Below are 21,769 nucleotides of genomic sequence, written 5' to 3' on the forward strand. Positions count from 1 at the left end.
GAAAATTAAAAGGAGCATATTGCCACCATCACTCATTCAGGAGCAACACAGATTACTAGTGTAGGCAAATACTAGTGTGTATTTGAGGACCCTTGCTGTTACCAGGAGTGTAGTTTCCACAGTGATCAAAGTCCTCACTATGAGTTTTTTATTTGAAAATGGCAGGCTCCTCAGAACAAATATGTCACCTCTTAGTTTTCTCAATGGCAAATATCAGAAGCAACAGAGTCTTTAGGCCTGCCTTAACACACTCAGGCCACTGTAGAGGAATGCAATTCACCATGGCCACCCTGTCCCACCCAGCTTGAAATACATCTTAATTTTCATGACTTTATATTTAATTGAGGTAGAACTTGTTCTCTTCTGGACCCTGCAGTTTACTAGGTAGGATTCCATTCCTGAGAAGAGCAAGGGAAATTAATTGCCTCTGGACCCAACTGCCTGCTATGTGTGTGGGTTCTGGAGACCAGAACAGAGGCAGGGCCTTTGTGGCCTCCTTTTCAGTTGGAGAGTGGGTTGTAGTTTGGAAGATTCACAGTGGATTTCAACTTTGATATTGTTTTAATTCTGATTATTCTTTAAGGCCTCTGACAACAGCTGACAGGAAACCACATACCTCTCAGACCACGCAAGCCCTTTTGGCCTCAGAATGGCAAAGCAGAAGTTGAAAGTCTCACACTTCCACCCTTTTCCCCATTACTGTGCATCCATCTGGTCTTCTGATAGAACCCCAGAGTTGAAAATATACCAGCTTCCTCTCTCTTATTCCAGGGAAGAGGATTGGCAGACAACTCAAAGAAATAATGTTTATTTTGCCTGGAGTTTGGTTGTGTCCTTCTTGAAATGAGCCAATGGGTCCCAGTCAAAAGATCTCATTCCTTTTAAAATTATTTCTTTGAAAATTTTGTGTAGTGTGTTTTGATCATATTTACCCTCCCCCAAACTTTTCCAGATGTGCTCTGCCTTCCCTATTACACAAGTTCATATCCTCTCTTTTTTCCCATGCTTTAAGTTCAGTTTGTGCTGTTCATATATTCCTGACATGTGGCATTCCAATGAAGTATGGTAGATTTGGTATAGGCAACACTCTTAAGAGAAACTGATTATTCCTCTTCAGTAGCTATCAATTGCCAATAGCATTTCTGATAGGGGGTAGGAATTAATATCTGTTTTTCCACTATATGCCAGAATTTGATCAGGCTTGATCCCGCATGGTGCTTGTGCATACTTTTGTAATTTCCAAAATGATTTGTCTCCAGAGTCCTGATAAGGAGAAAATCTGATTATCGATAGGGCTTTCCAGGGTCTAGTTTCTGTTGTGTTTGAATCTCTTCACCTTATTCTTCTCATCTTTTATTGCCTTGTCATTAAAGGTCATCTTTTCACGGCATGGGAGATAGCATTTTTTAAAGGACTTTAAAGGAGTCTGGGTTTTCACAGATTTGTCCTGTTATGTATCTACTCACCTGACAGCACTTAGAATGTTTCTACTCAGTTAACCAGAGCCCACACCAGTAAGACTGAAGGTGAAGCTGAAGTCAAGCTGTTCGATTTCTGGGATTTCCTGGATTTCGTAGACCTAGTCTTTGAAACAGAAAACATGGGGCTTTGTCAGTCCAGTTTTTATCCTAAAGGTGAGAGTCTCCAAAGAACTTACAATGATAAGTAGTAAAAAGGGTGGAGTTCTAACAAAAATTGGGGCTACAACTCTGTGGGTATTTTTGGGGGGGAATTGGCACCCTCAATCAGAACTGTTGTAGCACAGCTTCTATAAGTTTCTATTTACTACTTAGAACTCACAAGGGAGAAAGATCATTGATTTGAGACATTCAGACTCACCTCAGAAACTGGAACAGGCTTTGAGCGAAAGATTAATCAACTATCATTGTAACTTATATTTGTAGAGTTTTGATAAGACGCAGTTCTGATTATAGGTAGGGCTTTCCACGGTCTAGTTTCTGTCCTGTTTGGGTCTCTACCATATAGGCTCTAAGGACTAGAGGCTCTCTTGTAAGCACCAGAACATCATGCCTGAGTACATACACTTTATTTGGTCACTAATTTTTTGAACCTCCAAGATGTAAGAGCTTCTGGAAATTGCTGATCCACAGAGGATTTGAGGGAGGTTTGTGGGGTCCTGGCTATTTTGTGTTTTATGGTCCTTCTGTTTTAACTCATATTGTCATGCTGACTGCTGGCAGAGTCTTGTATTCCTGCCTTTTCTGATTTTAATTATCCTTCCTTAAACTGAGAAGAAATTCTGATAAGAAAAATGAGAAACCCGAAAGCTATAGCTGGAGTCCATTTCCACTTACATCATGGGCATTTCCAAGGCCCCTTAGTATTGCAAACTTTATATGCCCCAGTACAGGGGAATGCCAGGGCCAAGAAGTAGGAGTAGGTAGGTAGGGAAGTAGGGTGGGGTGGGGAGAGTTTATAGGGAACTTTCGGGATAGCATTTGAAATGTATATAAAGAAAATATCTAATAAAAAAAGTAAAAAGAAAAAGAAAAGAGACAGAAAAAATGAACTCATAACCCTGTGACATGCGATTCACTTTCATTTTTCCTATTCCATTTTAGTTCATTCTTTGGATTCTCTGAATTTGAGAAACAAGAAAAGAAACAAGGCCAAATTTAAAATTATTCTTTTATCTGAGCCTGTCATCTGATGAATACTAAAGCATAAACAGTTGTTTCCACTCCGGAGCTTGCCTTCACATAGGTACTGATTCAACAGACAGCTGAGTGTTTCTCAGGGTTCTCTTGTTTTTTTTGTTAATTTTTAAATCTACATGATGTTATTTTCATTTATCCCTTTAAAATTTTTATGTGGTTAGTTTTGGGCATTGGAAATATAGTAGCCATAACTTGATTGATATCTTGGAAGGTATTGCTAAGACACTGTATCTGGAAATTGTGAAACTAATACCTTTATAACAGACTTTCCCTGACTAAACATAGACTGTTGGACTTTATACCTCCTAAGTTTGAGTAAATTTTTATAGTTACTTAAAAATGAATCTTGTATGGCTCACACCTTTAATCCCGGCACTCGGGAGACAGAGGCAGGCAGATTTCTGAGTTCAAAGCCAGCCTGGTCTACAGAATGAGTTCTAGGACAGCCAGGGCTATACAGAGAAACCCTGTCTCAGAAAAAAAAAAAAAAGGATCTTGTACATTTCTGCAAGTTTCATTTTATGTTCATTTTAGATATTGTTGCAGTCAAGAATAACATACTTTCTGTTACATGTTCTGATTATTTGTTTTCCAAATAGTAAATTTCAGCATCTCAGGTGCAGGCAGGGCACTTTTGCCAAAATGATGTCTAGCAGTTTGTTAAAGGATTTAGTTGGATTTGGGATATAGAACAGTGTTTAAGAGGAACACTCCTCCATTGTTGGTGGGATTGCAGGCTTGTACAAACACTCTGGAAATCAGTCTGGCGGTTCCTCAGAAAATTGGACATAGTACTACTGGAGGATCCAGCAATACCTCTCCTGGGCATATATCCAGAAGATGCCCCAACTGGTAAGAAGGACACATGCTCCACTATGTTCATAGCAGCCTTATTTATAATAGCCAGAAGCTGGAAAGAACCCAGATGCCCCTCAACAGAGGAATGGATACAGAAAATGTGGTACATCTACACAATGGAGTACTACTCAGCTATTAAAAAGAATGAATTTATGAAATTCCTAGGCAAATGGATGGACCTGGAGGGCATCATCCTGAGTGAGGTAACACATTCACAAAGGATCTCACACAATATGTACTCACTGATAAGTGGATATTAGCCCCAAACCTAGGATACCCAAGATATAAGATACAATTTCCTAAACACATGAAACTCAAGAAGAATGAAGACTGAAGTGTGGACACTATGCCCCTCCTTAGAATTGGGAACAAAACACCCATGGAAGGAGTTACAAAGACAAAGTTTGGAGCTGAGATGAAAGGATGGACCATGTAGAGACTGCCATATCCAGGGATCCACCCCATAATCAGCATCCAAACGCTGACACCATTGCATATACTAGCAAGATTTTATCAAAAGGACCCAGATGTAGCTGTCTCTTGTGAGACTATGCCAGGGCCTAGCAAACACAGAAGTGGATGCTCACAGTCAGCTAATGGATGGATCACAGGGCTCCCAATGGAGGAGCTAGAGAAAGTAGCCAAGGAGCTAAAGGGATCTGCAACCCTATAGGTGGAACAACATTATGAACTAACCAGTACCCCGGAGCTCTTGACTCTAGCTGCATATGTATCAAAAGATGGCCTAGTCGGCCATCACTGGAAAGAGAGGCCCATTGGACTTGCAAACTTTATATGCCCCAGTACAGGGGAACGCCAGGGCCAAAAAGGGGGAGTGGGTGGGTAGGGGAGTGGGGGTGGGTGGGTATGGGGGACTTTTGGTATAGCATTGGAAATGTAAATGAGCTAAATACCTAATAAAAAATGGAAAAAAAAAAGAAAAAGAAAAAAAAAGTTAGGACTCAACATCTATGCAGGGCATAGTCACTAAGCAGATGATGATCAAGGAAGTGTGGCTTGAGACACACAGGAGATGTGGTAGACTTGGGTAATCTTGGTTAACAGAGGTAGTTGGTGTTGGGTTAAGGCTTCATTTTAAATATTGCTACAGTCAAGAATGACTGTATTTTCTATAATGAATTCTAATTGATAACACTGAATGATTAGTAGATAAAACCAAGTCATCTATTATTAATATTAGTTAACATTGGGGTACAACAGGAGGCCTCAGTTTGAATAGCTGCTGTTGTGGTAGTCTGCATCTGCCAGTTCATCAGCTCACTATTCTAGATGTATATGTAGAGCTATTTCTGGGCACCTTCCATATAACTGCTGGTACAGATGGTAAGATGTTCCTGCCAATCTAGTTGCTAAAATCCCCCAGCCTCTCTCTCAGTGTGTCCTATCATGGTCTTTGACACTGAGATGCAGGCTGCATTGTGTACTTCTCAGACCATTAGAAAGACCAAAGTCACCTTGACTTAAGAGTTCATCTTGCTGGTGAGAGTTTTTAAATCAGGGTTTCCCCATAAGTCTTTGTAGTGCTTAGGAAGAAAGTTCTCGGTGTGTGCAACATTTTGGTTGCACCAGCTCTCAGCTCTAACTTTGTGAGCTCCAGATTACAGTCCCCACACAACACCACTGTACTCAATTTGTGTTCACCACAACCAGGGTTCACTTGCTGGCTCACAGAAGCTCAAGTTCGTACTCACTTTGGCTTTGGATAAGTAACCACTCCATACATATTACATAGCAACTTGAAATCTTGATGATGTGGCAATGAATAGACTATCATTCAGCTATAATGATTTTTTAGGCTATGCTAGTTTTAATTTCTATATTTTTATATATGTCTGAATATCCTACATATGCAATATTATATATGAATATATCATATGAATGATCTTATGTCTGATGAAACTGTATCTGAAAGAGTTTATCTTATATGTTAATGACAGCACTTTATTATTTTAATTATGGACTTATATTGATATTATTATCTCTGTCCATTCCTCACATTTATTTAAGCATATTTATGTATGCTTTTCATATGTTTTCCCATACTTTATTAAGTACCTTTCTAACATTTCCTATTTGCTTGTTTGTTTATGATTTTATGATGTGGACACTCAATTCTCTTATGAGTTTGCTGAAAGCTAACAACAAAGCAGCTAGTGTTAAATTGACACCAAAGGTTCCCCCATCTGGAGTATGAGCACATTTTTTTTTTTTTCTTTTCTTTTCTTTTTTTTTTTTTTTTTTTTTTTTTTTTTTTCTGGTTCAGCCTCCCCAGTTCTTGGTTTACAAGCAGAAACCAACATACTTAGCTACATCTTGTTGATGTTGTTTTTCTAATATGATTTCTTTGCATTCCTTGGGCCCAACCTATTTATTAATTCACCATTATATTTGATGTTTTATAGATTATAGTGTTTGTCTCTGAATTTGATAGTGTTCTTTTAGGGGGTACCCTTCTCTATTCTAAAACAAGGTGTACTAAACTGTAACAGAAGAGAACTAATTTCCCATTTTATAGGGCTTGGTTGTCTTTCACCATTCAGCATAATGAATACTTAAACTTGGCTAGTTGGGAAATATTTTGTGAATGTCATGGATTTTTATTACAATTTTGCTTTATACAGTTCAATGATATTTTCTATTTTCATGAGCTTATTCAATCATTTATATTTTGCTAGCTGTTTTCTAATTCATTTGGGTTTTCACATGTTAAAAACATAGCATCATATTTCTACGAAAAATTATTTTGTCATTAAAATACCTAAAAATACAGAACAGAATAATAATGAGATTAATATACCTGGTTATAATAATCTTGGCCAGACAAGTTAAGTTGTTTATTGGTAAGAGCACTCTTAAAATAATATTGGATACTTTTATTATGAGACCCAGAAGGCATAGAGGGAGGAGAAGGCACATAAACAGACACGAGGTAAAGGACAAGAGAAAATGAGAGACAGGAAGAAGCAAAGGACAAGATAAACCCCTCAAAGGCACAGTCTCTCTGTGACCTACTTCTAAGCATGCCCTATCTCCTAGTAGCCAATACAGTATGAAGTCATCAGTAGAGGAGAGGTGCTCTCATTGTCCAATAACATCTCAACAGTGCCACCAGCTGGGGAACAAGTCTTTTACATATGAGCCTTTGAGGCTATTTTTTAAAAATTTTTTATTAGGTATTTTCCTCATTTACATTTCCAATGCTATATCAAAAGTCCCCCATACACACCCCCACTCTCCTACCCACCCACTCCCACTTTTTGGCCCTGGCGTTCCCCTGTACTGGGGCATATAAAGTTTGCAAGTCCAATGGGCTTCTCTTTCCAGTGATGGCCGACTAGGCCATCTTTTGATACATATGCAGCTAGAGTCAAGAGCTCCAAGGTACTGGTTAGTTCATAATGTTGTTCCACCTATAGGGTTGCAGATCCCTTTAGCTTCTTGGGTACTTTCTTTAGCTCCTCCATTGGGGGCTCTGTGATCCATCCAATAGCTGACTGTGAGCATCCACTTCTGTGTTTGCGAGGCCCCGGCATAGTCTCACAAGAGACAGCTATATCTGGGTCCTTTCAGCAAAATCTTGCTAGCATATGCAATGGTGTCAGCGTTTGGAAGCTGATTATGGGATGGATCCCCGGATATGGCAATCACTAGATGGTCCATCCTTTCGTCACAGCTCCAAATATTGTCTCTGTAACTCCTTCCATGGGTGTTTTGTTCCCAATTATAAGAAGGGGCAAAGTGTCCACACTTTGGTCTTCATTCTTCTTGAGTTTCATGTGTTTTGCATATTGCACCTTATAACTTGGTTATCCTAAATTTCTGGGCTAATATCCACTTATCAGTGAGTACATATTGTGTGAGTTCCTTTGTGATTGTGTTACCTCACTCAGGATGGTGCCCTCCAGGTTCATCCATTTGCCTAGGAATTTCATAAATTCATTCTTTTTAATAGCTGAGTAGTACTCCATTGTGTAAATGTACCACATTTTTTGTATGCATTCCTCTGTTGAGGGGCATCTGGGTTCTTTCCCCCTTCTGGCTATTATAAATAAGGCTGCTATGAACATAATGGAGTATGTGCCTTTCTTACCGGTTGGAACATCTTCTGGATATATGCCCAGGAGAGGTATTGCGGGATCCTCCAGTAGTACTATGTCCAATTTTCTAAGGAACCGCCAGACTGATTTCCACAGTGGTTGTACAAGCTTGCAATCCTACCAACAATGGAGGAGTGTTCTTCTTTCTCCACATCCTCGCAAGCATCTGCTGTCACCTGAATTTTTGATCTTAGCCATTCTGACTGGTGTGTAGGTGGAATCTCAGGGTTGTTTTGATTTGCATTTCCCTGATGATTAAGGATGTTGAACATTTTTTCAGGTGCTTCTCTGCCATTCGATATTCCTCAGGTGAGAATTCTTTGTTCAGCTCTGAGCCCCATTTTTCAATGGGGTTATTTGATTTTCTGGAGTCCACCTTCTTGAGTTCTTTATATATATTGGATATTAGTCCTTTGTCAGATTTGGGATAGGTAAAGATCCTTTCCCAATCTGTTGGTGGTCTTTTTGTCTTATTGACGGTGTCTTTTGCCTTGCAGAAGCTTTGCAATTTTATGAGGTCTCATTTATGGATTCTCGATCTTATAGCACAAGCCATTGCTGTTCTATTCAGGAATTTTTCCCCTGTACCCATATCTTCGAAGCTTTTCCCTACTTTCTCCTCTATAAGTTTCAGTGTCTCTGGTTTTATGTGGAGTTTCTTAATCCACTTAGATTTGACCTTAGTACAAGGAGATAGGAATGGATCAATTCGCATTTTTCTATGTGATAACCGCCAGTTGTGCCAGCACCATTTTATAACCAAACCCATAACACAGAATGTTTGTAATTTCCTTCCTATTGATGCTTACAATCATTAAGGTTAATCAGCCTCTTCTGTTAGTCCAGTAGGTGCTGAAAAATGGTAATTCCAACACCTGTGATTTTTTTCTGTTAGCATAAATAATTTTTTTTTGAGACAGGGTTCCTCTGTGTAGCCCTAGCTGTCCTGGAACTCACTCTGTAGACCAGGCTGGCCTCGAACTCAGAGATCTGCCTGCCTCTGCCTCCCAAGTGCTGGGATTAAAGGCGTGCGCCACCACAGCCCAGCAAATAATTTTATATGTAGAACTTTTCCCTTGTTCACTACTGTCCATATGATTTAAGGGTAAGCATATTTACAACTCTATCATAGCTCTTAATATTTTGTTGCAGATATAAACATACTATTTTTAAATATGTATAGATACATGAGTGTTTTTTCTGCATACATATATGTATGTGTATGTATACATGACTGATTTTCTTGATGGTCTAAAGAGAGCATTGAGTACCCTGTAAGTGGAGTTAGAGATGGTTGTGAGCTAACATGTGGCTACTGAGAACCTAACCTGGGTCCTCTGAAAGAACAAGTACTCTTAACCATTGAGCCATCTCTCCAGCCGCAGTATGCATTAATTTTATTTAACTAGTACAATAATGTTCTTTTTTCTCTTATAATTGATAAAATGTGTTGTATGACTATTTTCAAAGAATTAGATTATATCATTTGACTTTATTATCTAATTCATTTTTATACTTAGCATCATTATTCTCTACCTTTTAATTACTTAGGTGTAATATATTATTATTTTCATAACTCTTGAACTCTTTGGATATTGCAAATATTTTTCTTATACATGTATTAAAGGCCATAATATCCCTCAAGGTACCACTTATACTGTTTTTTATATCACACTTTATAATAGCTTTATATGAAGTGTTTAACTTTTTCTAAATCTGGATAAGTATCTGTTTAGACTCATATAATGTTTTAATATATGTGATATGCATTCATATGGAAAAGATTTTATATTGAAGCCCATAAAATGTGGCAGAGATGGTTTTATTTCTAGAACTGAAAGGATTTAGAATGAGAAAAATCAGTCAATGTAATTAGTCTATTATATTGTTCAAGTGGAGATTATCAGGGAAGCAGATCCCATTCTAAAGATGCTGTTGACCTACACTGGCCAGTGAGGCCAACTCTATGGGTTCAAAGATCTGAATGGGGGATATCAGGGGCTCAAGGCATTTGAGCTCAAGAACAGTGCAAACAGAGCACTTCTCATTTTTATTACTAAAGCAAGCAATAGATGAGGTGATGTATACACTTAGCTTAAGCTAATAAAAGTACAGTAAGATAATACACCTGGTATATCTTATTATACTTGGTCATGGTAAAGAGCCAATATTATTCCTCCTAGTCCTTAGCTTTCCCACAGAGATAATTTAGACATGTCAGCAAATTCTCTACATGTCCTTGTATAATAATAAGAGCCTTCACTTATTATTATAGCTTGTGTAATTTTTTAGAAGGATGTGTTTATAGGAAAAACACTTTGCACTATGTTCCATTCATAGTAATTCACAGCTTTTAAAATCCAGGTTTCCATATATGTAACTAAGGAATTTAATTTAATAAGTTATTTACTTAATAAGTCAACCATGGGTACTCAAACACAGTAACACATAACAAGTCTTACCTCAAAGATAAAAGAACAACAAGAAAAGATATTGATATTGAAGACTAGGATTTGCATTCAATTGCATGGGAACACTTAGTTGATCAATAAGGAAGGAGTTGGAGCCACAAAGATATAATAGAAGCTGCTTGCTACAGAAAGGAGGATGAATGATTCTTAGTACTTCTCAGCTCTAATGTACAGTTGTTATCACCTACTAGCTGAATTGTTCCAGTATCCAGATACTGGAGAGCACAGAGCACTTAAACAAATACAAATTTGGGATATATTCTTCTAGTTGGGCTGCCTTATCTGGCCTCAGTGGGAGACCATATGCCTAGCCTCACAGAGACTTGATATGCTGGGGTCGGGGGGATACTAAAGATGGCCTCCACCCTCTCAGAGAAGAAAGGGATGGGGGAAGATTGTGAAAGAGGCTGACCAGAAAGGGGGCAGCTATGTGGATGTAAAGTAAACAATTTTTTTAAAAGAAACAACTAAATAAAAATGTAAGTTCACAAGTTAAGAATTTTTATAGTTGATAATAGAAGAAAGGAAAGTAGAAGAATGGATCCAATAAATGCAAATAGGTCCAGACATAACATGTCTCATGGGCACAGTAGATAAGAAAAACTCATACCTAAAGTGATATAAAATAATGCTTTATAAAATGAACATTTATTCATGATAAGAGAATAGGTTACCATAGTAGTAAGGAGTAATGGATATCTACAAAATCAACAGCAATGATAAAAATAAATGTCATCTTTAATTTAAATGACTTAAGTTTGAGAAATAGAAAAAGATGCCTGCCATCATTCTATCATCTATTCAACATAATGAAGAAGTTACTAAAAGTACTTCAATGAAGGAAGAGACTAAAAATTAAAACTTATTATCCTTGATAAACAATTAGAATGATAAGAATATTTTTAAAGATATAATCTAGTGTATGTTAAATTAATGCTTATAAAATTAAAGAAAAATCATTTTGTTATTGTAGCAACTGAGATAATAAATATTAAACTAAAATAGAAATTATAAACTACTATAAAATATTGCTACTTATGAAATGCTCATATATATTTTACTACATAATAATAGAGTTATAGATAATAGACAATATATAAACATCTTTTAGGTATACTATCATTAATGAATATTAATATATAGAAATATATCACTATAATTTAGAGGAGTTAATGAAAATACAAGTATATAATTATGATTTTTGTGCAAAGAATAAGTACTCAATATTATAAACAGGTTCATTTTCTCCAAATTTATTCTATAATATATGGTAATTCTCATTCTTCTCAAACAGAATATGTCTGAAAGATTAGAAGCTGATTTTAAATTGTTACGTGATTTAACTGAACAGAAAGTTCAAGTGTGGTGTTGATGAAGAAAAATATGTGAGGACGTACCCTAGTAGGCATTAAGAGTTATTAAAATCAACAGTACTCAAGGATTTGTAGGTTGCAGAATTAATCAAATAGAGTATTAGAACTGAGTAAACACCCTAAAACAGACTTACCTATACATGAACTCCTGATAATTTCAAAATGTCCTTTCAGGATACTAAATATAGAACAGTCCTTTTACTCAAATTTAACAAAGGAACAACTAACTATTAAAACTGATTAAAATTTGCAACTATATCATTCTTTCAGTCAATATACAAGTAAATTATACAAAGGATTTGAACAAAACCTTAAATATTGTATGCTATTTTTTCAAACTTCTCATAGAGAAGAAAAATAAGAATGAGTCATAAAATGTTCTAAAGATGGGCTACAGATGTCTTTTCAGCATATCTAGTTTACTTCCAGTGTCTGTACACCTACTAGAGGAACTCCTATTCTAATATTTAAGGGTCATCCATACAGTGTTCCACATGGTTTACACTAATTTTCTTTCCTAGAAACAAAGTACACAGTTTGTCTTTTCTTTTCTTTTTTTCTTTTCTTTTCTTTTCTTTTCTTTTCTTTTCTTTTCTTTTCTTTTTTTTCCTCTTCTTTTCTCTTCTTTTCTTTTCTTTTCTTTCCTTTCCTTTCCTTTCCTTTCCTTTCCTTCTTTCCTTTCCTTTCCTTTCCTTTCCTTTCCTTTCCTTTCCTTTCCTTTCCTTTCCTGTCCTGTCCTGTCCTGTCCTGTCCTGTCCTGTCCTGTCCTTTCCTTTCCTTTCCTTTCCTTTCCTTTCCTTTCCTTTCCTTTCCTTTCCTTTCCTTTCCTTTCCTGTCCTGTCCTGTCCTGTCCTGTCCTGTCCTGTCCTGTCCTGTCCTGTCCTGTCCTTTCCTTTCCTTTCCTTTCCTTTCCTTTCCTTTCCTTTCCTTTCCTTTCCTTTCCTTTCCTGTCCTGTCCTGTCCTGTCCTGTCCTGTCCTGTCCTGTCCTGTCCTGTCCTGTCCTTTCCTTTCTCCTCTCCTCTCCTCTCCTCTCCTCTCCTCTCCTCTCCTCTCCTCTCCTCTCCTCTCCTCTCCTCTCCTCTCCTCTCCTCTCCTCTCCTCTCCTTTCCTTTCCTTTCCTTTCCTTTTTTCCTCCTCTCCTCTCCTCTCCTTTCCTTTCCTTTCCTTTCCTTTCCTTTCCTTTTTTCCTCCTCTCCTCTCCTCTCCTCTCCTCTCCTCTCCTCTCCTCTCCTCTCCTCTCCTCTCCTCTCCTCTCCTCTCCTCTCCTCTCCTCTCCTCTCCTTTCTCTCTCTCTCTCTCTCTCTCTCTCTCTCTCTCTCTCTCTCTCTCTCTCTCTCTCTCTTTCTTTCTTTCTTTCTGACATTCTTTCTTTTTATTAGAATTATTAAGTATTTTCCTCGTTTACATTTTCAATGCTATCCCAAAGGTCCCCCATACCTACCTCCCCAATCCCCTACCCACCCACTCCCCCTTTTTGACCCTGGCGTTCCCCTGTACTGGGGCATATAAAGTTTGCAAGTCCAATGGGCCTCTCTTTGCAGTGATGGCCGACTAGGCCATCTTTTGATACATATGCAGCTAGAGTTAAGAGCTCCGGGGTACTGGTTAGTTCATAATGTTATTCCACCTATAGGGTTGCAGATCCCTTTAGCTCCTTGAGTACTTTCTCTAGCTCCTCCATTGGGGGCCCTGTGATCCATCTAATAGCTGAGTGTGAGCATCCACTTCTGTGTTTGCTAGGCCCTGGCATAGTCTCACAAGAGACAGCTATATCTGGGTCCTTTCAGCAAAATCTTGTTAGTGTATGCAATGGTGTCAGCATTTGGAAGCTGATTATGGGATGGATCCCTGCATATGGCAATCAATAGATGGTCCATCCTTTCGTCACAGCTCCAAATTTTGTCTCTGTAACTCCTTCCATGGGTGTTTTGTTCCCATTTCTAAGAAAGTGTAAAGTGTCCACACTTTGGTCTTCGTTCTTCTTGAATTTCAAGCGTTTGGCAAGTTGTATCTTATATCTTGGGTATCCTAAGTTTCTGGGCTAATATCCACTTATCAGTGAGTACATATTGTTTAAGTTCCTTTGTGATTGGGTTACTTCACTCAGGATGATACCCTCCAGGTCCATCCATTTGCCTAGGAATTTCATAAATTCATTTTTTAAATAGCTGAGTAGTATTCCATTGTGTAAATGTACCACATTTTCTGTATCCATTCCTCTGTTGAGGGGCATTTGATTTCCTGAATAGAACAGCAATGGCTTGTGCTGTAAAATCAAGAATCGATAAATGGGACCTCATAAAATTGCAAAGCTTCTGCAAAGCAAAAGACACCGTCAATAAGACAAAAAGGCCACCAACAGATTGGGAAAGGATCTTTTTTGACATTCTTACCAAGACTCCTCTTTTATCTTATGTGTGTGTTATGGTTTGTTAGTTCCTTCTGTTGTACATAAACTTTGTAGTTTGTTCTAACTTTCTAACTTGTGTAGTTTTTTTCTTCTGTTTTCTTTATTTTGGTTATATTCTAAAACAAAATAAAAACAAACAAAATCCCAGATTTCCCTCAATATCCTGAAGAATCCCCCATTTTCTGCTTGAAGCTTTAGAGCTGTAGGTCTCATATAGTTTAGTTGGTGGTGGTTTTCTAATATTTGGGTTGTTTGGTTTTGATGTTTCTATTTTGCTTTGCTGAGTAGGAAACTAGTGTTTTAGGTGTGCTTTCCTAACTCGTTTGACTATGTTATTTAATGGTCTGCTATTTTAATGGATTTGCCTTTGTGAATTGGTATTTCTCTCCTGCAAAATTTAATATGATTTTTTTGTTCTGAAATTTTGTTTGAAAATTGGACACTTTGATTCTAATGTGACATGAAATGTTTATTTTCTGGTCATGTGTGTTAATCGTTCAAATGTTTCTTATGCTTGAATGTTTGGTTATTTCCTGAAATTTCAGGAAGTTTCTTCTATATTTATATGAAATAGATTTTCTATGTCTTTAGATTGTGTTTCAGTAGCTTTTCCTGCTCTGTGAGTTTAGTTATTTTCATGTGCAAAAAAGAAAAGAGAGAGAAAAAACCCACAAATGTTTTCTCTATAAATAGCTGCATATTTTCAGTAAAACAAAACTATAGGGGCTAGAGAGTTTGCTCTGCAGTTAGGAGCACTTGCTGTTCATGCAGAGGACTCTGCTTAGGTTCCCAGAACCCATTTGGTAGTTTATAAGTGGCTGTTAGTCCTAGGATCTGCTGCTTTCTTCTCTCAGTGGGGACCAGGCATGCATGCAGTATACTAATGTACATGCAGACAAAACATTTATATACATAAAATGAAATATACTTTAAGAAACTTTTATATATTTATTGTATGTGGTACATGGGGTATTTTCATATATCTATATGTTCTACATTGGACATAGTTTTTAGTATTCCTTTGCTTTTTCCTTCCGTTTTTCATTGGTTATTGAGTATTGAATCATGATTATGTTTCATCCCAGAGTTCTTGAAAATTGTAGTTATGCCAAATTTTTCCTTCATTATATTTCTGAGACCTTATCTACAGTATCTGATATTCTTTCTTTTGCTTTATTTATTGTATTGGCAATACATAGTATTTTAATTGGTAAATCCATAATATTTTTTAATTTATTGTGGGTTTATCTTTTCTAACATTAATGGGATTTTAGATTTTATCAAAATCTCATATTTCCTTGCTGAATTTCCCATGCAGGTTGTTGAACATCTTGCCAGTGTCCTAAGTTTTGTAACTTCACTCAGGTCCTTATTTGTATCTTATCTAAGACAATTCATAATTTTTACCATTAGAATTTATAATCTTTGTTAGAATTTTAACTATTTCAGTACCTTTAGGTTTTATTGTTGGATAACTATAATATTTTGGAGACATCATTTCACTAGGGTTTTTATGTTCTTGGTATTTCTGTGTTGTAATATGCACATATGTCCTAGACTCTCTGAGTTGTGATTGGTCCTTATTTTCAGTTTCCTTGAGTAACTGTCTCAAACAGTGGACACCTCTCAAGGTGGTCCATATCTATTATCTCAGAGATTTGGAGAATAACCAAATAAATTTATTTTCTAATGATGACTTGCCAAGCAGGAAGAGTCACTATTATAAACAAATCCACCCACTGGATCTAGATTTATGAGAAGTGTGACAGGGTGTCCTATGGTTACACCTATGTCTTTTTTTTTTTTTTGCCAGGGTCTCCAGGTTACCTTGCAGATGAGGCTTCGACTTCTTGCCCCCTGCCAGCTATACAAGGCATACTTAATTTTCACTGTATAGACTTTTTGTTTCTCTGTGATGGTCACATGTTCTATCACCTATTCTTTCATTTCTGAAGGTAATTCTTTTTCTCTTTTGAAATACAGTTATTTCATATTACTCTCTTTCCTTTTATTGCATCATATTAAGGCAGTTTCTAATCTACCATTTTATTGGAAAATCACCTGGACGATCTTAATGTTTTTATAGGGTGGAAATTTATCTTGCTGAAATTGTTACCAAGACTATAACTTCTGATATTTTTTTTCATGATATTTCTTTTGAATTGCCCTTGATAATTTTGTTTTCTTCCTTAGGTATAAGTTTTGACCTAGTTTTGCTTGCAAATCCTGGAAAAGCCAGAGTGATAAACTACTGTGGTGGAATGGTGCCTGTGAGCATAACACAGTTCTTTCCTAGGGCCTTGGTTGTTTATGAACAGTTTTGTTAACCATATCAATGATATATTCTTTTCAAGTACAACGATCAAGAAGATCAGGGTAAATTCCCTACACTCAGTCCCATGGCAGGCTCTTTCATGATACCTCCTTATACACAGACTATGAATATTCAGTGGAAACCAATGTTAGCAGCAGAAAAATCTCAGCTTAAACTTCTACTTCCTATGTTAGGGTCTTATCATGTAGACCTGTACCAGTTGTACAGAGACATGCAAATGCTTACATCTGACTGGAAAGGGCAGAAACGGTGGTAAGTGGGGAGCTTTAAAATATAGTTCATCCTTTCGTCACAGCTCCAAACTTTGTCTCTGTAACTCCTTCCATGGGTGTTTTGTTCCCAATTCTAAGAAGGGGCATCCAGGGATCCATCCCATAATCAGCTTCCAAATGCTGACACCATTGCATACACTAACAAGATCTTGCTGAAAGGACCCAGATATAGCTGTCTCTTGTGAGACTATGCTGGGGCCTAGCAAACACAGAAGTGGATGCTCACAGTCAGCTATTGGATGGATCACAGAGCCCCCAATGGAGGAGCTAGAGAAAGTACCCAAGGAGCTAAAGGGATCTGCAACCCTATAGGTGGAAAAACATTATGAACTAACCAGTACCCCGGAGCTCTTGACTCTAGCTGCAAATGTATCAAAAGATGGCCTAGTCGGCCATCACTGGAAAGAGAGGCCCATTGGACACACAAACTTTATATGCCCCAGTACAGGGGAACGCCAGGGCCAAAAAGTGGGAGTTGGTGGGTAGGGAGTGGGGGGGAGGGTATGGGGGACTTTTGGGATAGGATTGGAAATGTAAATGAGGAAAATACCTAATAAAATATTTTTAAAAATATAGTTCATCACAGTGTAGAGAAATAAATGTGTTTTTCTGATATTCCTTGAAGTCCATAATCATGTCTGTATTCAGACATATGTCAGTGCTACTATCTACAACATATTTTTCCCTCTGTGGTTATTCTATGATCTAGCTTCTAACCCCCCTTTTCAGTTTCCTAGAACAGAATTCTATATTCTTATTTGTATTTATTTAAGAAGGTGATCTGTACTTAGAGCAAAGAATTCATCAAGGACTATGGGATTAATCTATCATTTTTAATATTCATATTCCAGAAAGAACAGAAAAAAGCATCTATAGTAGATAATTCTATAATTTATTATTTACATAACTTACTGGTAGCCTTATAAATAAAAGGGAAATTGCTGCCTTATGGTAAAGAAAATAAAATCAGGAACAAGAGTTTTGGATATTTTTTTTCCTTTTAATTTTCAACTATAGAATTTTCTTTATTTTTACTTTTAAAAATCCAAATAAAATTACATAATTTTCCCTTTCACTCCTCTAACCCTTATCATTAACCCACCTCCTTGGTTTCTTTCATGTTCGTGGCCTCTATTTCTTTAATTGTTGGTACATATATATGTATATTTCTATATATTCATAAATTTATAAGTACAACCTAATAAATTCATACAAAGCTACTTGTATGTATATAATTTAAGAGCTGACCATTTGGTATTGGATAACCATTTATGGGGTCACTTCTATCACTCTCAGCTTTCCTTAATTGACTGTACTTCTTTGTCTAAGTTTAAGAACTAAATATTCCAACCTTCCATATTAGCATGTTTATTGGTAATATACTTGTTTAGGTCTTGTTTAGTTTTCTATGAGAGGTGTAGAGTTCATTTTTGTTTTACCTTATTTACTCTAGAAATGTTTGTGTCTAAGTCTTTTTCTTCTAAAAACTGAAGAAACCTTTAAAAAGAATTTTACTCTATAGGCTAATTTTTCTGTTAGATAAAAAATTATTTAAGTTAGAAAGCAAACCCAATTACTAGGTAAATTTAGGAATAACCACATGCAACAAATGGCAGCATCATGTCTTGTTATTCAAGAACTAGGTAGGTACCTTTTAAGAATATGCATTTAATAGGTTTGTCTCTTGGCTGTATACCTGCAAGAAATTTCCTTGTTTGTGCTCTTTAACAGATGTAAAAAGCATCATATTCTGGCATTTTTTTCTGTAATAATGTTTCTCTTTCATGTTGTTTAATTTTATCTAAGCCCTTTAATATTGGAAAACAGTGTAGATTATGTTCCTGGCCTCAACTTCGACTTTCTGCAGTGAACTACTCTTGTTCACATTAATTAAATAAGCCCAAGGATACCTTCTGTATTTCTCTGTGACAGAACTCCACACAGTTTCTCAATATTCCTTTGCTTTACTTTGTACATAATTAACTAAAATGTTTTTCTCAGATGATCAATGAAAATAAAATACTTGATGATCAAACACTGGTCAAACTTTTTTTCTTTCTCCACAGCCCTGAAATTTGATACAACTTCTTTTGAGTCATAATACAGTAATTTCTGAGAGTAGAAGGGCTTTTCTGTAAGAAAAGGATGGAACCTTTTCATCCCATTTTCTCATAAATCTTATTCTTTCTAGCTTTATTTACACTTCTCTGTAAAATAACTTTCAAGATTCTAAAGAATTATGGGTAACTATATTTGATATTTTGATGCAAATGAATACTTTAAAGTAGGTAATAAATATTTGAATATTTCCAATTTTAGAAATATGATTTCAGCAGATACACAAAAGTTCTTTTAAAAATGATTTATTTTTATTGTATTGCATAAATATTATGCATGCATGCATTTATGTGCACTGCATGCCTACCTGGTTCCTGTAAAGGCCATAAAAAGACACTGGTTCCCCTATAACTGGAGTTCCAGAAGGATGTAAACCACCATTGATTACCACATGCAAATGAAAATGTACTTTTCTCCAAGAAATAATAATATTATTTAATTTTTATTGCAGATAGTGAAGATCTAAACAAATGCTGGTACATTTTAACAAAGTTAATCGACAAAAATATCCTTTCTGGACCCTCCTATTTATTTATTTATATTCTCCTTAGAGCTTATACTTGTATTACTTCTTTTTGAGAATTAAGTTTGTTCAGTTTCATAGTCCAATCTTTAAAATGGTGCAGTTCTGAGCTATAAATTTGAAATCTGTATCATACTACCTCCCTACTCCTACCCCCACTGTACAAGGAACACTGAGAAAGAAAGCCAGAGAATTTTAAAGAGGCTAGAGAGGACTGCTGTAAAACAACATATTCTGGACATGACAGGGCCTTCATACTCATGAACTTTCAGCAGCTATGCCTGGCTGCATCAGAACTGCACAAAATAAAAACTGGCCAGGATTCCAGCAGAGATTGAGATGGGGATCATGAGTCCCCATCCATAGATGAGGAGCTATTGTCAGTTGAAAGGTTCTTTTAGAGAGTTTTCTTTGGGGATTTAGACACTGGTATATTGCTTGTGGTTCATTGGATAGTCTTATACCTGTATGCACACATACGTAGGTAGCACTAATTGAACTGCAAGGACAAAAATGGAGAAGAGCCTGAGGGAAAGGAGGTCTAGTGAATAACCCAAATTGGGATCCAGGTCAATGGGAGGTTCCAAGGCCTGACACTATTCCTGATGCTATGGTGTGCTTACAGACAGGAGACTAGCATGGCTGTCTTTTCAGAGGCCCAACAAGCAGCTGAAAGAATCAGATGCAAATATTTATGCCAAACCAATGCACAGAAGCTGGGAATCCCTGTGGTTGAATTAGGGAAAGGCTTGAAGAAGCTTAGGAGGAGGGTGACCCTATAAGAAGACCAGCAGTCTCAACTAACTTGGACCCAAGACATCTCTCAGAAACTGAGCCACCAAACAGGCACCATACAAGAGCTGGTTCAAGGGTCCCAATACATATACAGCAGAGGACTGCCTGGTCTGGCCTTAGTGTGAGAAGATACACATAACTCTTGAGAGACTTGAGCTCCTAGGGAGTGGAGAGGTCTTGTGGGGTGAGGTGGGGGCATCCTCTTGGAGACAGTGGGAAGGAGGAATAGGATGAAGAACTGTCAGAGTGTGAACTGGGAGGCAGACAATGACTGAACTGTAAAAACAAGATTAAAGAAATATTAAAACAAACAAACATAAACAAAAAACTCTGAGAGTATGGAATTAGAAGGGCACACAGTATGGAGGCAGTTTGAGATTTAGAAGGGGAGTAAATGTTATCAAAATGCATTACACACACATGCACATGCACACACACACACACACATATATACATATGTATATATATACATATACATATTTATATATAATACTATGCATATGAAAGTTCATATACATGGAATTCTGAACAAATAAAAATATATTTAAAGAGAAGATTACAAATTCTGCCTAGGATAGTGATAAATACCTCTAATACCTGCACTTAGGAGGTACAGGCAGAAGATTTGCAAATTTCAGGCCAGCTCAGACTACTCTAGTGGGTTCTAAGACAGTAGAGGCAACATAATAATATACTGTCTTAGGATAACACAAAATTTGTTTTTCTTAAGATTAAAAAAAAAACAAAGACAAAGAAATTTCACTTTCTATAATTACATTTGATGTTTCATTCTGTTAGGGCTTTTGGAATGTATGTAATGGATATGAAGCAATTAAATTGGCAAAGAGATTATAGAAATTATGTCTTTGAAGAATGACAGTTATCACAAAAGTTACCACTTTTCACTACAGATAATGCTATCCTGCCCTATGATAAGATTTATTTATTTTATTCAGGAAAGCCAGTCAATTTCTAAAACAATGCCAAAGTTACTAGATAATGCTTTTCAATAAATACATATGCAAATTTCCCCATTAGAGGGTAAGTTACTTAATTTGCAATGCAATGCAAATTAAGAAATGCTGCCTTCCCCAGGTGGAAACAAGTCAGGGTTATAGAATTTTAAGTATCAGCAAATTACTTCTCAGTTATCTTTCCATTGAAACCATCCCTATTTTCACCCATTTCATTGCTAAATTAAATTTAATTCATTTGGTGGGACTCATGACTCTAGCTGCATATGTAGCAGAGGATGGCCTAGTCAGTCATCAATGGGAGGAGATATCCTTGATCCTGTGAAGGCTCTGTGCCCCAGTATAGGGGAATGCCAGGGCCAGGAAGCAGGAGTGGGTGGGTTGGGGGAAGGGGGGAAGGGAGAAAGGATTTTCAGAGAGAAAAGTAGGAAAGAGGACAGCATTTGAAATGTAAATAAAGAAAGTATCTAATAAAAAAGTTTGGAATAAAAAAAGTATCTTTTTAAACCATTAGATCTATGTATTTTTAGTTCAGAATGAAGCAAGCCAATAAGGGAATCTCATTCCAGTCACATTTATATTTATAGCTTAGAAACTCCTAGGAGACATTGTGCATAAAAGAAGATAGTGTTGTGTTGTCATGAGAACTGGATAAGTAGCCCAGGCCACATTATAATCCATTTATAACATACTTTCTCCCATTTATTGATAATAATTGGTATATTGTATGTATGTTTGTTTGCATCTGTTTAGTCACATATGGATGTGTATTATGTGTGCACATGTCTGTGGATGCACATGCAATTTCATGTGTGTGCATGTAGAGGCCAAGGTTATCTTTAG

Source organism: Mus musculus, chromosome X (assembly GCF_000001635.26).
Source record: "Mus musculus strain C57BL/6J chromosome X, GRCm38.p6 C57BL/6J".
Classification (NCBI taxonomy): Eukaryota; Metazoa; Chordata; class Mammalia; order Rodentia; family Muridae; genus Mus; species Mus musculus.